We start from the raw sequence: 19085 nt of genomic DNA, 5'->3' as shown, positions 1-19085 counted from the left end.
ATAACAACGAAAGTCACAGGACCCCCAGTAACAGCAATAGCCACAGGACCCCCAATAACAGCTATAGCCACAGGACCCCCAGTGACAGTAATAATCACATGACCCCCAATAACAGCGATAGCCACAGGACCCCCAGTGACAGCAATAATCACAGGACCAGCAGTAACAGAAATAAACACAGGACAACCAGTAAAAAGATAGATACATGACCTCCAGTAACAGTGATAGTCACAGAACCCCCAGGAACAGTGATAATCACAGGACCCCCAGTAACTGTGATAGTCACAGGACCCCCAGTAACAGTGATAGTCACAGGACCCCCGGTAACAGTGATAGTTACAGGACCCCCAATAGAAGTGATAGCCACAGGACCCCCAGTAATAGTGATAGTCACAGGACCCCAGTTACAGATATAGACACAGGACCCCCAGTAACAGTGATAGTCACAGAACCCCCAGTAGCAGAGATAGCCACAGGATCCCTTGTAACAGTGATAGTCACAGGACCCCCAGTAACAGAGATATACACAGGACCCCCAGTAACAGTGATAGTCACACGACTTAAAGTAACAGAGATAGACACAGGACCCCCAGAAACAGTGATAGTCACAGGACCCCCAGAAAAAGCTATAACCAAAGGACCCTCTAGTACGAGTGAGCCACAGGACCATCTGTAAAAAGATAGACACATGACCACCAATAACAGTGATAGTCAAAGGACCCCCAGTAACAGTGATAGTCACAGGACCCCCAGTAACAGAGATAGCCACAGGACCCCCAGTAACAGTGATAGTCACAGGACCCCCAGCAACTGCAATATCCACATGTCCCCCATTAACAGAGATAGTCACAGGACCCCCAGTAACAGAGATAGCCACAGGACCCCCAATAACAGCTATAGCCACAGGACCCCCAGTGACAGTAATAGTCACTGGACCCCCAATAACAGTAGTAGCCACAGGACCCCCAGTGACAGCATTAATCACAGGACCAGCAGTAACAGAGATAAACACAGGACAACCAGTAAAAAGATAGATACATGACCTCCAGTAACAGTGATAGTCACAGAACCCCCAGGAACAGTGATAATCAAAGGCCCTCCAGTAACAGTGATAGTCACAGGACCCCCAGAAACAGTGATAGTCACAGGACCCCTGGTAACAGTGATAGTCACAGGACCCCCAATAGAAGTGATAGCCACAGGACCCCAAGTAATAGTGATAGTCACAGGACCCCAGTAACAGATACAGACACAGGACCCCCAGTAACAGTGATAGTCACAGGACCCCCAGTAAGAGATAGCCACAGGACCCCCAGTGACAGTGATAGTCACAGGACCCCCAGTAACAGAGATAGTCACAGGACCCCCAGTAACAGTGATAGTCACAGGACCCCCAGTAACAGAGATAGACATAGGACCCCCAGTAACAGTGATAGTCACAGGACTCCAAGTAACAGAGATAGACACAGGACCCCCAGAAACAGTGATAGTCACAGGGCCCCCAGTAAAATCTATAACCAAAGGACCCTCTAGTACGAGTGAGCCACAGGATCACCTGTAAAAAGATAGACACACGACCCCCAGTAACAGTGATAGTCAAAGGACCCCCAGTAACAGTGATAGTCACAGGACCCCCAGTAACAGAGATAGCGACAGGACCCCCAGTAACAGTGATAGTCACAGGACCCCCAGTAACAGCGATAGCCACAGGTCCCCCATTAACAGAGATAGACACAGGACCACCAATAACAACGATAGCCACAGGACCCCCAATAACAGCGATAGCCACAGGTCCCCCATTAACAGAGATAGACACAGGACCGTCAATAACAACAATAGTCACAGGACCCCCAGTAACAGCAATAGCCACAGGACCCCCAATAACAGCTATAGCCACAGGACCCCCAGTGTCAGTAATAGTCACAGGACCCCCAATAACAGCGACAGCCACAGGACCCCCAGTGACAGCAAAAATCACAGGACCAGCAGTAACAGAGATAAACACAGGACAACCAGTAAAAAGATAGATACATGACCTCCAGTAACAGTGATAGTCACAGGACCCCCAATAGAAGTGATAGCCACAGGACCCCCAGTAACAGAGATAGACACAGGACCCCCAGTAACAGTGATAGTCACAGGACTCCAAGTAACAGAGATAGACACAGGACCCCCAGAAACAGTGATAGTCACAGGACCCCCAGTAAAAGCTATAACCAAAGGACCCTCTAGTACGAGTGAGCCACAGGACCATCTGTAAAAAGATAGACACATGACCCCCAATAACAGTGATAGTCAAAGGACCCCCAGTAACAGTGATAGTCACAGGACCCCCAGTAACAGAGATAGCCACAGGACCCCCAGTAACAGTGATAGTCACAGGACCCCCAGTAATAGCGATATCCACAGGTCCCCCATTAACAGAGATAGACACAGGACTACCAATAACAACGATAGCCACAGGACCATCAATAACAACGATAGTCACAGGACCCCCAATAACAGCAATAGCCACAGGACCCCCAATAACAGCTATAGCCACAGGACCCCCAGTGACAGTAATAGTCACATGATCCCCAATAACAGCGATAGCCACAGGACCCCCAGTGACAGCAATAATCACAGGACCAGCAGTAACAGAGATAAACACAGGACAACCAGTAAAAAGATAGATACATGACCTTCAGTAACAGTGATAGTCACAGGACCCCCAGGAACAGTGATAATCACAGGACCCCCAGTAACAGTGATAGTCACAGGACCCCCAGTAACAGTGATAGTCACAGGACCCCCGGTAACAGTGATAGTCACAGGACCCCCAATAGAAGTGATAGCCACAGGACCCCCAGTAATAGTGATAGTCACAGGTCCCCAGTTACAGATATAGACACAGGACCCCCAGTAACAGTGATAGTCACAGGACCCCCAGTAACAGAGATAGCCACAGGACCCCCAGTAACAGTGATAGTCACAGGACCCCCAGTAACAGCGATAGCCACAGGTCCCCCATTAACAGAGATAGACACAGGACCACCAATAACAACGATAGCCACAGGACCCCCAATAACAGCGATAGCCACAGGTCCCCCATTAACAGAGATAGACACAGGACCGTCAATAACAACAATAGTCACAGGACCCCCAGTAACAGCAATAGCCACAGGACTCCCAATAACAGCTATAGCCACAGGACCCCCAGTGTCAGTAATAGTCACAGGACCCCCAATAACAGCGACAGCCACAGGACCCCCAGTGACAGCAAAAATCACAGGACCAGCAGTAACAGAGATAAACACAGGACAACCAGTAAAAAGATAGATACATGACCTCCAGTAATAGTGATAGTCACAGGACCCCCAATAGAAGTGATAGCCACAGGACCCCCAGTAACAGAGATAGACACAGGACCCCCAGTAACAGTGATAGTCACAGGACTCAAAGTAACAGAGATAGACACAGGACCCCCAGAAACAGTGATAGTCACAGGACCCCCAGTAAAAGCTATAACCAAAGGACCCTCTAGTACGAGTGAGCCACAGGACCATCTGTAAAAAGATAGACACATGACCCCCAATAACAGTGATAGTCAAAGGACCCCCAGTAACAGTGATAGTCACAGGACCCCCAGTAACAGAGATAGCCACAGCACCCCCAGTAACAGTGATAGTCACAGGACCCCCAGTAATAGCGATATCCACAGGTCCCCCATTAACAGAGATAGACACAGGACTACCAATAACAACGATAGCCACAGGACCATCAATAACAACGATAGTCACAGGACCCCCAATAACAGCAATAGCCACAGGACCCCCAATAACAGCTATAGCCACAGGACCCCCAGTGACAGTAATAGTCACATGACCCCCAGTAACAGCGATAGCCACAGGACCCCCAGTGACAGCAATAATCACAGGACCAGCAGTAACAGAGATAAACACAGGACAACCAGTAAAAAGATAGATACATGACCTTCAGTAACAGTGATAGTCACAGAACCCCCAGGAACAGTGATAATCACAGGACCCCCAGTAACAGTGATAGTCACAGGACCCCCAGTAACAGTGATAGTCACAGGACCCCCGGTAACAGTGATAGTCACAGGACCCCCAATAGAAGTGATAGCCACAGGACCCCCAGTAATAGTGATAGTCACAGGACCCCAGTTATAGATATAGACACAGGACCCCCAGTAACAGTGATAGTCACAGGACCCCCAGTAACAGAGATAGCCACAGGACCCCCAGTAACAGTGATAGTCACAGGACCCCCAGTAACAGAGATATACACAGGACCCCCAGTAACAGTGATAGTCACACGACTTCAAGTAACAGAGATAGACACAGGACCCCCAGAAACAGTGATAGTCACAGGACCCCCAGAAAAAGCTATAACCAAAGGACCCTCTAGTACGAGTGAGCCACAGGACCATCTGTAAAAAGATAGACACATGACCACCAATAACAGTGATAGTCAAAGGACCCCCAGTAACAGTGATAGTCACAGGACCCCCAGTAACAGTGATAGCCACAGGACCCCCAGTAACAGTGATAGTCACAGGACCCCCAGCCACAGCAATATCCACACGTCCCCCATTAACAGAGATAGTCACAGGACCCCCAGTAACAGAGATAGCCACAGGACCCCCAATAAAAGCTATAGCCACAGGACCCCCAGTGACAGTAATAGTCACTGGACCCCCAATAACAGTAGTAGCCACAGGACCCCCAGTGACAGCAATAATCACAGGACCAGCAGTAACAGAGATAAACACAGGACAACCAGTAAAAAGATAAATACATGACCTTCAGTAACAGTGATAGTCACAGAACCCCCAGGAACAGTGATAATCAAAGGCCCTCCAGTAACAGTGATAGTCACAGGACCCCCAGTAACAGTGATAGTCACAGGACCCTGGTAACAGTGATAGTCACAGGACCCCCAGTAAGAGATAGCCACAGGACCCCCAGTAACAGTGATAGTCACAGTGACCCCCAGGAACAGTGATAGTCACAGGACCCCCAGTACCAGTGATAGTCACAGGACCCCCAGTAACAGTGATAATCACAGGACCCCCAGTAACAGTAATAGACACAGGACCCTCAATAAAAGTGATAGCCACAGGACCCTCAGTATAAACTATAACCAAAGGACCCTCTAGTATGAGTGAGCCACAGGACCACCTGTAAAAAGATAGACACATGACCCCCAGTAACAGTGATAGTCAAAGGACCCCCAGTAACAGTGATAGCCACAGGACCCCCAGGAACAGTGATAGTCACAGGACCTCCAGCAACAGTGATAGCCACAGGACCCCCGTAACAGTGATAGCCACAGGACCCCTAGGAACAGTGATAGTCACAGGAGCTCCAGCAACAGTGATAGCCACAGGACCCCCAGTAACAGTGATAGTCACAGGACCCCCAGTAACAAAGATAGACACAGGACCCCCAATAACAGCCATAGTCACAGGACCCCGAGTGACAGCAATAGTCAAAGGACCCCCAGTGACTGCGATAGCCACAGGACCCCCAGTAACAGAGATAGCCACAGGACCCCCAGTGACAGCAATAGTCACAGGACCCCCAATAACAGCAATAGCCACAGGACCCCCAATAACAGCAATAGTCACAGGACCCCCAATAACAGCGATAGCCACAGGACCCTCAGTAACAACGATAACCACAGGCAGGACCCCCAGGAACAGTGATAGTCACAGGACCCTCTAGTAACAGTGATAGTCACAGGACCCCCAGTTGCAGTGATAGTCACAGGACCCCCAGTAATAGTGTGACATGCAGAAGTAGTGCTGTTGCTTTAAAAGCATTCAGCAACTATTAGAAGTAACACAAGCACAGGAAGTGCTTTGCTCCAGAAGCATCCAGCAACTACAGGGGTTAACACAGTCACAGGGGAAGGGGAGCGTTTTAGCAGAGCCCCAGGGGGATTGTGGGGAAGTTGTTTACTGTCTGGCTGGAGCCGGAGAGAAAGGTGGTGTGTGTGTTCTGTATCTCACAGAAGCGCCCCTGCAAGTGAAAAGGATTCAAGTCAGGAGAGAAGCTACACACAAGTCAGGTAGAGTTCCTGAACAAGCAGTGCAGAGTATTGTCAGGCAAAAAGATAAGGACTGGAAGAAATGGTGTCACAGGGATCATCTCCCTCAGCAAACCCTCCCCCCTCCTCCATCTCACTATGCTGTAAAGAATGCTGTGTTCATTAATGTGCCTTTGCATTAGAACTTTGCTGTCCTGCACTACTGGGAAGACTGTGAATTGCTGTGCTGCTAAGGAAACTGTACGGTTTGTCACTGGAGCTTGTTGCTTATAAGACTTAACTTGCACTGGCTGTGCGGCTTCTTATTAAATGCTACTGTTCTACCATTTATGAGGACTCTTGTCAAGTGTGTCTGGTCAGCAAGTGAAACAACCTACGTGTCTGTGCCTGAGGGTCAATACCCCTGTGTGCCTGAGAGAAGCTGCAGCACGTGGTCTATGGGCGCCCTGAGTAACGGTTCCCAAAGAATTCATGTAACCTGTCTCACCCCTATCTGAACCTAGCGGCGTGCGTGAAAGTCACAGGACCCCCAGTAACAGCGATAGTCACAGGACCCTCTAGTAACAGAGATAGACATACAGTGGTGGCCAAAAGTATTGGCAGCCCTGCAATTCTGTCAGATAATACTCAGTTTCTTCCTGAAAATGATTGCAATCACAAATTCTTTGCTATTATTATCTTCATTTAATTTGCTTGCAACGAAAAAACACAAAAGAGAATGAAGCAAAAATCCAATCATTCATCATTTCACACAAAACTCCAAAAATGGGCCAGACAAAAGTATTGGCACCCTCAGCCTAATACTTGGTTGCACAACCTTTAGCCAAAATAACTGCGAACAACCGCTTCCGGTAACCATCAATGAGTTTCTTACAATGCTCTGCTGGAATTGTAGACCATTCTTCTTTGGCAAACTGCTCCAGGTCCCTGATATTTGAAGGGTGCCTTCTCCAAACTGCCATTTTGAGATCTCTCCACAGGTGTTCTATGGGATTCAGGTCTGGACTCATTGCTGGCTACCTTAGAAGTCTCCAGTGCTTTCCCTCAAACCATTTTATAGTGCTTTTGGAAGTGTGTTTTGGGTCATTGTCCTGCTGGAAGACCCATGACCTCTGAGGGAGACCCAGCTTTCTCACACTGGGCCCTACATTATGCTGCAAAATTTGTTGGTAGTCTTCAGACTTCATAATGCCATGCACACGGTCAAGCAGTCCAGTGCCAGAGGCAGCAAAGCAACCCCAAAACATCAGGGAACCTCCGCCATGTTTGACTGTAGGGACCGTGTTCTTTTCTTTGAATGCCTCTTTTTTTTTTCGTGTACACTCTATGTTGATGCTTTTTCCAAAAAAGCTCTACTTTTGTCTCATCTGACCAGAGAACATTCTTCCAAAACGTTTTAGGCTTTCTCAGGTAAGTTTAGGCAAACTCCAGCCTGGCTTTTTTATGTCTCGGGGTAAGAAGTGGGGTCTTCCTGGGTATCCTACCATACAGTCCCTTTTCAATCAGACGCCGACGGATAGTACGGGTTGACACTGTTGTACCCTCGAAATACAGGGTAGCTTGGACTTGTTTGGATGTTAGTCGAGGTTCTTTATTCACCATCCGCACAATCTTGCGTTAAAATCTCTCGTCAATTTTTCTTTTCCGTCCACATCTAGGGAGGTTAGTCACAGTGCCATGGGCTTTACACTTCTTGATGACACTGCGCACAGAAGACACAGGAACATTCAGGTCATTGGAGATGGACTTGTAGCCTTGAGATTGCTCATGCTTCCTCACAATTTGGTTTCTCAAGTCCTCAGACAGTTCTTTGGTCTTCTTTCTTTTCTCCATGCTCAATGTGGTACACACAAGGACACAGGACAGAGGTTGAGTCAACTTTAATCCATGTTAACTGGCTGCAAGTGTGATTTAGTTATTGCCAACACCTGTTAGGTGCCACAGGTAAGTTACAGGTGCTGTTAATTACACGAATTAGAGAAGCATCACATGATTTTTCAAACAGTGCCAATACTTTTGTCCACCCCCTTTTTTAGGTTTGGTGTGGAATTATATCCAATTTGGCTTTAGGACAATTCTTTTTGTGTTTTTTCATTGAAGACAAATTAAATGAAGATAATAATACCAAAGAATTTGTGATTGCAATCATTTTCAGGAAGAAACTGAGTATTATCTGACAGAATTGCAGGGGTGCCAATACTTTTGGCCACCACTGTAGGACCCACAGTAACAGTGATAGTCACAGTACCCCCAGTAATAGTGATAGTCACAGGACCCCCAGTAACAGCGATAGTCACAGGACCCCGGGTAACAGTGATAGTCACAGGACCCCCGTTAACAGTAATAGCCACAGGACCCCCAGTAACAGTGATAGCCACTGGACCCCCAGTAACAGTGATAGTAACAGGACCCTCAGTAACAGTGATAATCATAGGACCCCCAATAACAGAGATAGACACAGGATCCCCAGTAACATTGATAGTCACTGGACCCCCAGTAACAGTGATAGTCACAGGACCCTCAGTAACACTGATAGCCACAGGAACCCCAGTAACAGTGATAGTCACAGGACCCCCAGTAATAGTGATAGTCACATGACCTCCAGTAACAGTGATAGTCACAGGACCCTCTAGTAACAGAGATAGACACAAGAACCCCAGTAACAGTGATAGTCACAGGACCCCCAGTAACAGTGATAGTCACAGGACCCCCAGTAACAACGATAGCCACAGGATCCCCAGTAACAGTGATAGTTACAGGACCCCCAGTAACAGTAATAGTCACAGGACCCCCAGTAACGATAGCCACAGGACCCCCAGTATCAGTGATAGCTACAGGACCCCCAGTAACAGTGATAGCCACTGGACCCCCAGTAACAGTGATAGTCACAGTACCCCTAGTAACAGTGATAGTAACAAGACCCCCAGTAACAGTGATAATCATAGGGCCCCCAATAACAGAGATAGACAAAGGACCCCCAGTAACATTGATAGTCACTGGACCCCCAGTAACAGTGATAGTCACAGGACCCTCAGTAACAGTGTTAGCCACAGGAACCCCAGTAACAGTAATAGTCACAGGACCCCCAGTAACAGTGACAGTCACTGGACCCCCAGTAATAATGATAGTCACATGACCCCCAGTAACAGTGATAGTCACAGGAGCCTCTAGTAACAGAGATAGACACAAGAACCCCAGTAACAGTGATAGTCACAGGACACCCAGTAACAGTGATAGTCACAGGACCCCCAGTATCAACGATAGTGACAGGACCCCCAGTAACAGTGATAGTCACAGGACCCCCAGTATCAGTGATAGTTACAGGACCCCCAGTAACAGTAATAGTTACAGGACCCCCAGTAACAACGATAGCCACAGGACCCCTGGTAACAGTGATAGACACAGGACGCCCAGTACCAGTGATAGCCACAGGACCCCCAGTAATAGTGTTAGTCACAGGACCCTCTAGAAACAGTGATAGTCACAGGACCCCCAGTAACAGTGATAGTCACAGGACCCGCGGGAACAGTGATAGTCACAGGATCCTCTAGTAACAGTGATAGTCACAGGACCCCAATAATAGTGACAGTCACAGGAACCCCAGTAACAGTGATAGTCACAGGACCGCCTTGAACATTGTTACTCACAGGTCCCCTAATAACAGTGATAACCACAGGACCCCCTGTAATTACAGTGATGACTATCACTGTTAACTGAGTTTCCTGTGACTATCACTGATACTGGGGTTCCTGTGACTATCACTTATACTGGGGTTCCTGTGAATATCTATCTTACTGGGTTCCTGTGGGTGTCATTGTCACTGATGTTCCTGTGGCTGTTTCAGGCTCCTCTTAATGAATTCAGCTCCGTGTACTCTGTCACGACTGGTGTAGCGTGAGCATGGTTTAAGCTAGTCTTGATGGATCAGCCCCCCCTAGATATTATTTTTATGGGGGGTGGTGGTATCGGAGCACTGTAACTGTTAGGGGGGTGCTGTGGCTCTTACTGTCTTTGCAGTGCCACCCCTGCATTAAGGTCTCTATAGAAGAATTATGACGGTCAGAGCATTCTTCAGTTCCCCGGTCACCTCTCCGATTACTACCACATTCCTTACATGGCGGTAATGCTTAATTATCCATTTTCTTAGTCATGTCCATGTTGTTGGATATTGGTTTCCAATGGACGCCGTGCACTGGTCACCAGAGAATACTTCTCATTTAAAACAGGTTAGGAAAAAAAAAAACCTCTGCTTTCTTGTAAAAAGAAATTTAGAACACATCAAGTATTAATTTCCAGCCCCTCGGGCAAGGAAGGAAATTCCTAAGAATTTGCCAAAACAATCAGCGCTTCAGATATCACGTAGAAGTGCGGTACGGGAGGAGGACATTGGTGATTCACCCGCGGGTTCAGGTTGAGAGGTCATTGCCAATACTGAGATGTCGAACACCAAGGAATCTGATGAAAAACCTGAGAAAATTCTTATAATCAACAAGTCCGGTTACGCCATAAACAACGCGGAGCGCAATCACGTCTTGTAATAGTCTTCAGTGCAAGAAGAATCCACCCAAAGGCACCACACATGGATTTCAAAGACATTCCCGCACCTGAGCATAATTCACATGGAAAAATGTACCCAACATATGCTAAGTGTTTTACATTATTTCCAGACAGGGTCAAATTGATGATAATTTTAGGCTCTTGCCTCCTGGCCTCCTTAGTGTGCTACGGAAAATGAGGTCTGTAAGGCTGTTATTCTGGAGATGCCGGAGACACCAGCTCCATCCATCCGAGGTGTTCTAAGATCTTAAAGGACAACTTAGCTTTCAGAGTTTTTTAATAATTTTATCCAGCATGGAAAAGTTCTGAAACTTTGCAAATTAGTTTTTTAGAAGATTTTTCATCATTCCTGCAAAATAAAATTGATGTAAGTGGCTTCCAAATCCTGACTTTTCCCCAGTCTATTTGTCCATGTTCAGCTGCATTGATATCAGTACGTACTCAATGCGGAGCACAGATGATGGCAGTGAGGGGTCAGCTTAGCTCCTGGGTCTCACTAACTTTGGAGATAAGTTGGTGCCAGAGATCATACTGCTAAGCAAAACTCTCAGAGGAGGACACAGGTGCTGACTCATCACTGCCATCATCTGTACTCCAAATGAAGCTGAGGGCAGGCAAATAGAAAAGTAGAGTTTTGAGAGCCACTTACTTGCAACTTTCTTTTTTTCTACAAAAATAAAAATAAAGTTTCATAACTTTCCAAGCTGGACAGAATTCTAAAAAAATAAAAAAAAAATAAGAGTTTAGTTACTTTGGAAAGGATGTCGCACTTTTGAATTTTATTTTCTGTTGCTCCAATGCATCTAAATGTGTCTACCGTTTTGAGTATACAGCTCTTATGCCGATATATGTGTCGGTATGTTCATATGTTCACCAGCTTCCTGCCATAGCCTTGTATCTAAATTCATTGGCCAAAGCAAATTGGTTGAATGGCAGATCCCCTGGCAGCTCACGATGAAATTTCTGATGATGCAGTTCCCAATTAGGTCCTCAGTCCATAACAAGGTCTTTTGACAAAAGGAGGACTAGCCCTCAAGGGTCTTGTACCATACTGAGGGGCTGCATATCTGCTTTACCTGTGTGGATGGGCAAATACCTTCTACTGAGGACAAGCGATGGGGAATTAGCCCAGGGGTGATGGAAAGGAAATGAAAGGGTGGCAAAGTTGGGTATCCTATCGAGGACCCCGTCTTCCAAATTTTTTTGTCTTTAATTTTGGAATTTTTTTTTCACTATTAAAATAATTTAAAATAAATTGGACAAGTTTGATATCGATATAATTGTACTGACCTGGTGAATCAAACTGCCAGCCAATTTTAACGCAGAATGAACTTGGTAAAAACAAAAAAGAACAATGGCGGAGTTGCTTCTTTTTTCACAATTTTCACAGTTTTTTATTTTTCAGAACATTGCATGGTGTCATTCAAAGCTATAACTCGTCCCACAATAAAACAAGCTTTGGTACGGCTGGGTTGACAGGAGAATAAAAAAGTTATTTCTTTTGGAGCAAGGGGAGGAAAAAAAACTAAAAAAGCAATAATGAAAAATTACCTAATCATTAAAGGGTTAAAACAAAGTCTGATTAAGAATTTTAGATTCTGTTTTCAATTCCCTTTTTCGATCATTGTCGCATTGTACTATGACACCTATCATTTACAAGGGTCAGACATCGTTATTACACTTGAACAGTAGCTTAGGTTGAAGGCACAAGCAGTCACAGTTTTTTTTTATTTTTCATCAACATACCAGTATCTTCTTTTCCTTTTGTGTGACTACTCGTAGTTCATTCCTTTTACTATATAATATACTGAAAAACTGGGGAAAAAATTTCAAGTGGGATGAAATGTTGAAAAAAAAAACAGCAATTTTGTCATAATTTTCTTGGCTTTCTTTTTCATTTTGCTAATTCCGTGGTAAAAATGATCTGGCAACATTATTCTCCAAGTCAGTCTGCCAACAGAGATAACGGCCAAAGATGTACCGGTATACGTTTTTAACTTTTTTAGTGACTTAAAAAATGTTTCCTATTTTTTCACTGATAGAGCTACAGTTGTGCTCAAAAGTTTACATACCCCTGTAGAATTTTTCCTTTCTTGACCTTGTTTCAGAGAATATGAATGATAACAAAAACTTTTTCTCCACTCATGGTTATTGGTTGGGTGAAGCCATTTATTGTCAAACTGCTGTGTTTTCTCTTTTTAAATCTTAATGACAACCAAAAACATCCAAATGACCCTGAGCAAAAGTTCACATACCCTGGTGATTTTGGCCTGATAACATGCACAGGATTTGACACAAATGGGTTTGAATGGCTACTAAAGGTAACATCCTCACCTGTGATCTGTTTGCTTGCCATCAGTATGTGTGCGTAAAAGCTGAGTGATTTTATTTCTATAGCACCAACATATTCCACAGCACTTTACAGACATGTGCAAAAAATTAAGGCAATACAAAGTAATACATACTGTAGTTCACCATACGTTTTAAAGCACATTTAAGAATGTGGGGGCTAGGAATTAATCGGATCATCTGGGGTAGTGCATTCAAGAAAACTGGTGCAGCACGAGAAAACTCTTGTAGACGGAGGTGCGAGGTTCTGATGATGGAGGATGTTGGTCTTAGATCAGTTGTGGAACGGATAGGATGATAGGGTGATAAACAAAGGTGAGGGATGAGATGTAGGGTAGTGCAGAACTGTGGAGAGCTTTGTGGGCGAAAGAGATACATTTGTATTGTATTTTGTAGTGGATAGGTAACCAGTGTACTGACTGGCACTAGGTGGAGGCATCGGTGCAGTGGCTGGACAGAAATACGACCCTGGCTGCCACTTCAGGACAGATTGGGGAGGAGAAAATTTGGTAATCCCATCTATGTTGTAATCCCACCCTCTGATGAGGAGCACAAGCAGAAAAGTGACATGAAATGCTAGCCCATTGTAAAAGACCAGTGGCCAGCTGCAGGACTTTATAAAAAAAAATAGACAGGTGATCTTCACATATGAGCAAGTGAAACCTCAATTTGTTGCTCTCACATAAAGTTATATACGAACAACTATTTTATGAATTTGTGCTGCATGGCCTCCACAGACTGTGTTGATCTATACTGCTATACTGTAGCATTGTGGTCCACCAAGTTTATATGGATCGCTTCTACAAGAGAATATGAAGACTCGCTATGGTGATGTGACGCTCTCAGCCCTGCCCTGGGAAGATGGGGTACTCGGAGCCGGGTCAGATGTTGACGGGGGGATGCAGCCATGGCCTGGACCCGTTCCGTGCCCAGGGTCGTCACATTAAAAAGGATGTAAGGGCTTTCAGGGTTGAGTGGTTTTTGTCGACTACGCCACCTGTGGTGTCTGGTGAGAGGCCACCAGCGCCGCTTCAGTCCACTGAGGCCCGGTGTCATGGCGGCTAAAGTTCTCGCTGCTCCCCACAGGCGGAGCAGGGCCCCAGGGCAGGCAAGGCAGGATAGAAGTGGGGTAGTAGTGCGGGGAGTACGGGCACCGCGTCGCTTGGTATGGCGCGTAATGAACAGTCCGGAGGCCATAGTGATGAATTTCCAAGGCTTTACTCACAGTTCTCTTAAGCAGCGCAAGGCTTCTCCCTGCTCCTCGCGGAGTCCTGCGGCCACCAGGGACGGGGGTCCGACTACCTCCGAGGAGGTCCAGTGTTCGGTAGCGACCCTACACCAGAGTGTTCCTGCACTACAGACTTCACCCTTTCCCGTCTGTGCGTGTGTAGTAGATAGGCCAGGTCTCCCTCTGAGCTCCTCTCAGGTGTAGGGCTCGGGTGGAAATTCCTCTCCATCCGAGGCCCGGCGGGATCCTCAGGGTCTAACCGGGCTTTCCCGTCCTGGACATAGAGTGCGAGGTCGGGTATCGGGGGCCGGTACCCCTCTTGCAGCCGGAATCCCTCTGAATAGATCAGGTAGACGAGGACAGGTGGCGTATTCCGCTCCGTCTGCATCCTCCCCGGGACCCATTTGCTAGGGAGCCCCACTCTAAAGCTCCGGGGCCTTCTTGATCCTGGTCCTTGGCCGGGTTGAGACATTCCTTGTCTGCAACCTACCTCTCGTCCCAAAGATCGGGGTACGAGGGCTGTGTCCCATGCCGGTGCAGGCCCACACAGGATCTGCGCTCCCGGAGGGAAGTCACATCACACACAGTTCATGACAGCACAGTACGACCACTAAGAAGGACAGGTCCACACAGGACCAGGTTTGAACTATCAAACGATTGAAGGACCAAAAAGAACGAACCAAGATCAAAGATGGCATACTATTAAATATGAAATTAGAAGTGTCACTAACTAACTGCTCCTCCACCCTCACCCACTAACTGGTTCCTACCACTTTGTGTTCCCCAGTCTCCCTGTAACCAGGGGAGCCGCACCTAGTGCATACTAGCTCCCTCCGGAGGAAATGTGGTGTTGGATGCAAAAAGCTAGGTAACTACCATCACACTGGCCTTACCTCAAAGGAGGAACTCCACACTCCATTGGAGAAGTGCAGCATTCCTGTGGCGGTTGAACCCTCAGGGGCGCCACAGCACCATATGGTGACACGTGGAGAGCCAATAGGTTTGTAATATGGACTTGAGCCTTCTGTGTCCACTAGAAGGGATATAGCTTTAACGTATGTTTGAGCCCAACTAGAGAGACTGTTCCTCCTACTGGACGGGAGCTCGTTTGCATACCTTTTCCCAGGGAGCATTGCTCTACCAGCAACAAGTGCCATCTAAGAGAGGTGAAGATCTGGAATTCTGTTGGTGAATTCCATGGAATCTTCCTGTTACTTTTCTATAAACATTTAGAATTCTTTTGTCCCTACAATCCGTCTGTGGTCAATCCAAGACGTTCAGTGTACAGAGGCCATTCGGTAGCAGATGCCTCCGCCTCGGCTGTGTAGACTGGCTGTGGGCTCCATTATCATAAGTTTTTTCCGATTCACAGACCATTTCTGTCATCAGCTCTTTATAAATCATGGCTGTGCAGATAGCAGCGAACATTAGACGGAAGCCTCTATAAATATAGGTACTAAGTCATTTCCTCTTTGTATACTTAACAGTCTACCTCCCCGGCACAACACATTCTTCTGCTATCTCTAATATGATATCATTTTTATTTTACTTTGTTGGACACCGGCCTAAGAAGGTTTGTTTCATGATTTCATTACAGCGTCCTCGTGCCCCTCTGTACCCTGTGCATATGTGGACTTTCTCGTCCTTGTGCATGCACTTCATCTTCTGCAGAAAGTTGTAATGTTCCAATGCATCACTGTCTTTTTTTTTCCAAAATGGCAGCAACAACCTATTTACAGACTAATCGTTGCCAACTTTTAATCCCAAAAGCAGTGACGTACCGCTAATAGTGGCAGACCATGTGGCCACTATGGGGCTTGTGAGTTTGGGGGGGACCCTCCCCACCCTGCCCACCTTTCAACTGTATCTGCCTCCTGGATGCAGATACAGTTGAAAACAATGATGGAAGAGGGAGCTGACACCTGACGCTCTCTCCTCCAATATTCTCCCTGTGCGTCTGATGCGGCGCGATAACGTCATTACGTCACGACTGCTATGCCGAATAGAGCAGTCCTAATGCTGCAGAGTCTGGAGCAGCTGCGGAACGGGGAGACGTGAGTATTTTTTTTTTAAATCAAGGACTTTGTAGGGGCCATCATAAAATTTGGAGTGTTACGTGGGAGCCATCATGCTACTTGGTGGGCCATCATACTATTTGGAGGACTTTTTGCGGGGCCATCATTCTATTTGGAAGACTATTTGTGGGTCCATCATATTATTTCGAAGTCTATGTGAGGGGGATCATACTATTTGGAGTGCTATGTGGGGTCATCATACTAATTGTGGGGCATCATACTATTTAGAGTGCTCTGAGGGGGTCATCATGCTATTTGGGGGCCATAATACTCTTTGGATGACTGTGTGTGAGTCATTATACTGTGTGCAGCGTTTAGCGGAGGCTATTATACTATGTAGAAGATTGTATAGGGGCCATTATACTATCTGGAGGGCTATGTGTGGGCCATTATACTGTTTGGGGGGCTGGTGGGGGCCATTATACTGTTTGGATGGCTGGTCGGGGCCATTATACTGAGTTCAGGCTACTATTCAGTGTGGAAGGTTGTGTGGGGGCCACTATACAGCATGGCGGGTCACTATACTGTATGGAGGGCCATCATACTGTATGGAGGGCTGTGTGGGGGGCCATCGTATTGTGTGTAGGAGACTATAGGGGCCATCATACTGTGTTTAGGTTTACTGTGGGGGTATCATACTCTGCTGGGGGTACTGTAGAGTCATCTTACTGTTCATGTGGAGGAATTCACTCTGGGGGTATCTTACTGTATTTGGGGTGCACATTTGTTGACATCATACGTTATCGGGGTCATGATGTGGGTATCTTAGTTTGTGGGAGCACTAAGGGACTTGAGTGCTATGCTCCTCTGTGACCCCTTTGAACGTTATTTTTTTTAGAGGGGATAATTAGGACTTCTGCAATGGGGCCCCATGATTTCTGTGTAAGCCCATGCCCAAAAGGGCCGACCATGAAAAAAGTGTAGTGCATTCAACTAGAGTCATTTTTCTTAGAGGACCTCCTCTTCCGCTGCTTGGGGCTCCCAGGGGCTGATGCACAGGCCAGTGTATAAGCTTCTCTTCAAGGCTGAAGGGTTTCTCAGTTGCCCCTTCTCTCCATATGGACCCATACTTTCACTTGCCACTTTGGCGAGGATGGAATATCACTCTTTTCCTACGCTGACCATCACCTCGTCTACACTCAGTCATAAGCAAACTAACAACAAACTAAACAGTGAAGCAAAGGAAATTGGGAGGTCCCAAAGCCCAAATCAAAAACCAATACTAAATTAAGCATGAGCCCAAGGTAGTTGCAAAAATAAACAGAATACAATTTTTATTAAATATTTTTAACAATTATTTTATTAAATATACAATAGGTTAAAAAAACTCATGTATCCAACACAATAGAGTAAAATAAAATAAAAAAGTAATTTTGTATGACACATTTGTGAAACTTGCGTTGGCTGTATTTCGTAGGTGAACCACTATCAGGGTTGGACTGGAGTGACTGGGATGCACAGGTAGAATTGACTCTAGGGGCCCATATTAAAGCTATATGCAAATATCTGCTAGGCATTATCCCCGTTAGAGTGGAGCATGGACTGTAAAATACAGGTGGCTCCTGCACATCTACTGTGCCCACATCATAACTGTGTTGTACAATTATAGTGGTTTATATTAAAGGTTTTTTTTTATTGAAAACAAGTTATCACCTATCCATTGTTATCACCATATCTATATTATTGATCGGTGGTAGTAAGCTCCATTCATCCTTTATGGGGTTGAAATTAGCGGTGGCACAGATGGGCTGCGCCCTGGCTCTGTGTGCTTCCATGGAATGAGGGCCCACCAGGGGATTACCCGATCCTCCGATGGGCCAGTCCCAGTCTGGCCTTTATGCTATTTCCTTTTTCTGGAAATTATGTTTTTTGGCACTCCAATCTTAATAATCCATCCTATGTACAGAATGTTTCATTCACTAGTTTATATTTCAGCTTTGTTGTACACATTACGTATTTTAAGAGTATTGTATTATCTATAACACTTATTCTTATCATGAGGGTTTCCCTGGTGGCTCTCCCACCAATCTTTGCAAATATTGTGTTACATGTATGTTTTTTTAACCTATTTATTTTTCAATTAATTTGGTATTGCATGTAACCTACAGCCCTGCTCATCATTACTGGCACCCATGAAGTTTAAGTACATAATGTAGAATATCTCCTGAAAAAAATGAATTAAGTGAAACAGTATTTGTACAGAGAACTCATGTTAATTGCAAAAGAGCAAATGATAACCAAGAATTTAAAACAAAAAACAATGGGAGGGAAAAATAGAAAAACCTAAAGCTTGCTGTGTCACTGGTATTGGCACCCTTTACATTAAGTTAGTTTGGAAACACATTTTGACTTGCCTGTGGTAAATCACAAAAGAGATTCACCTGTGATTAATTGTTGGTGCCCATGTGACATGAATTAGCCAATTAATGATGACTTCAGTGTTTTAAAAAGCCACATGGTAGGCCCTGTTCCTTTGTCACAATGGTGAAGACAAAGGAGCTAGCTAAGGGCATCAGAACTGCTATTATTAGCAAACACAAGACTTCCAAAGGGTATAAGGCCATCTCCCAAGACCTTGGTTTGCCAGTTTCAACAGTGCGCAATGTTATTAAGAAGTTTGCCATGCATAGAACAGTCAAAAACCTCCCTGGACATCGTGTAAAGAGGAAAATTGACAAGGGATGTCTTTCGAAGGTTGGTGTGAATGGTGGAAAAAACACCACGTCAAACATCCAAAGACTTGAAGGCCAACCTGGAACAGTCTGGGGTCATGGTTTCAACAAGCACCATATGCTGCACACTAAACCAAGCAGAGCTTTATG

Source organism: Phyllobates terribilis, unplaced genomic scaffold (genome assembly GCF_046119375.1).
Source record: "Phyllobates terribilis strain yellow unplaced genomic scaffold, ASM4611937v1 Scaffold_1__5_contigs__length_1240528914, whole genome shotgun sequence".
Taxonomy (NCBI): domain Eukaryota; kingdom Metazoa; phylum Chordata; class Amphibia; order Anura; family Dendrobatidae; genus Phyllobates; species Phyllobates terribilis.
Note: the sequence above shows the minus strand (reverse complement) of the source record.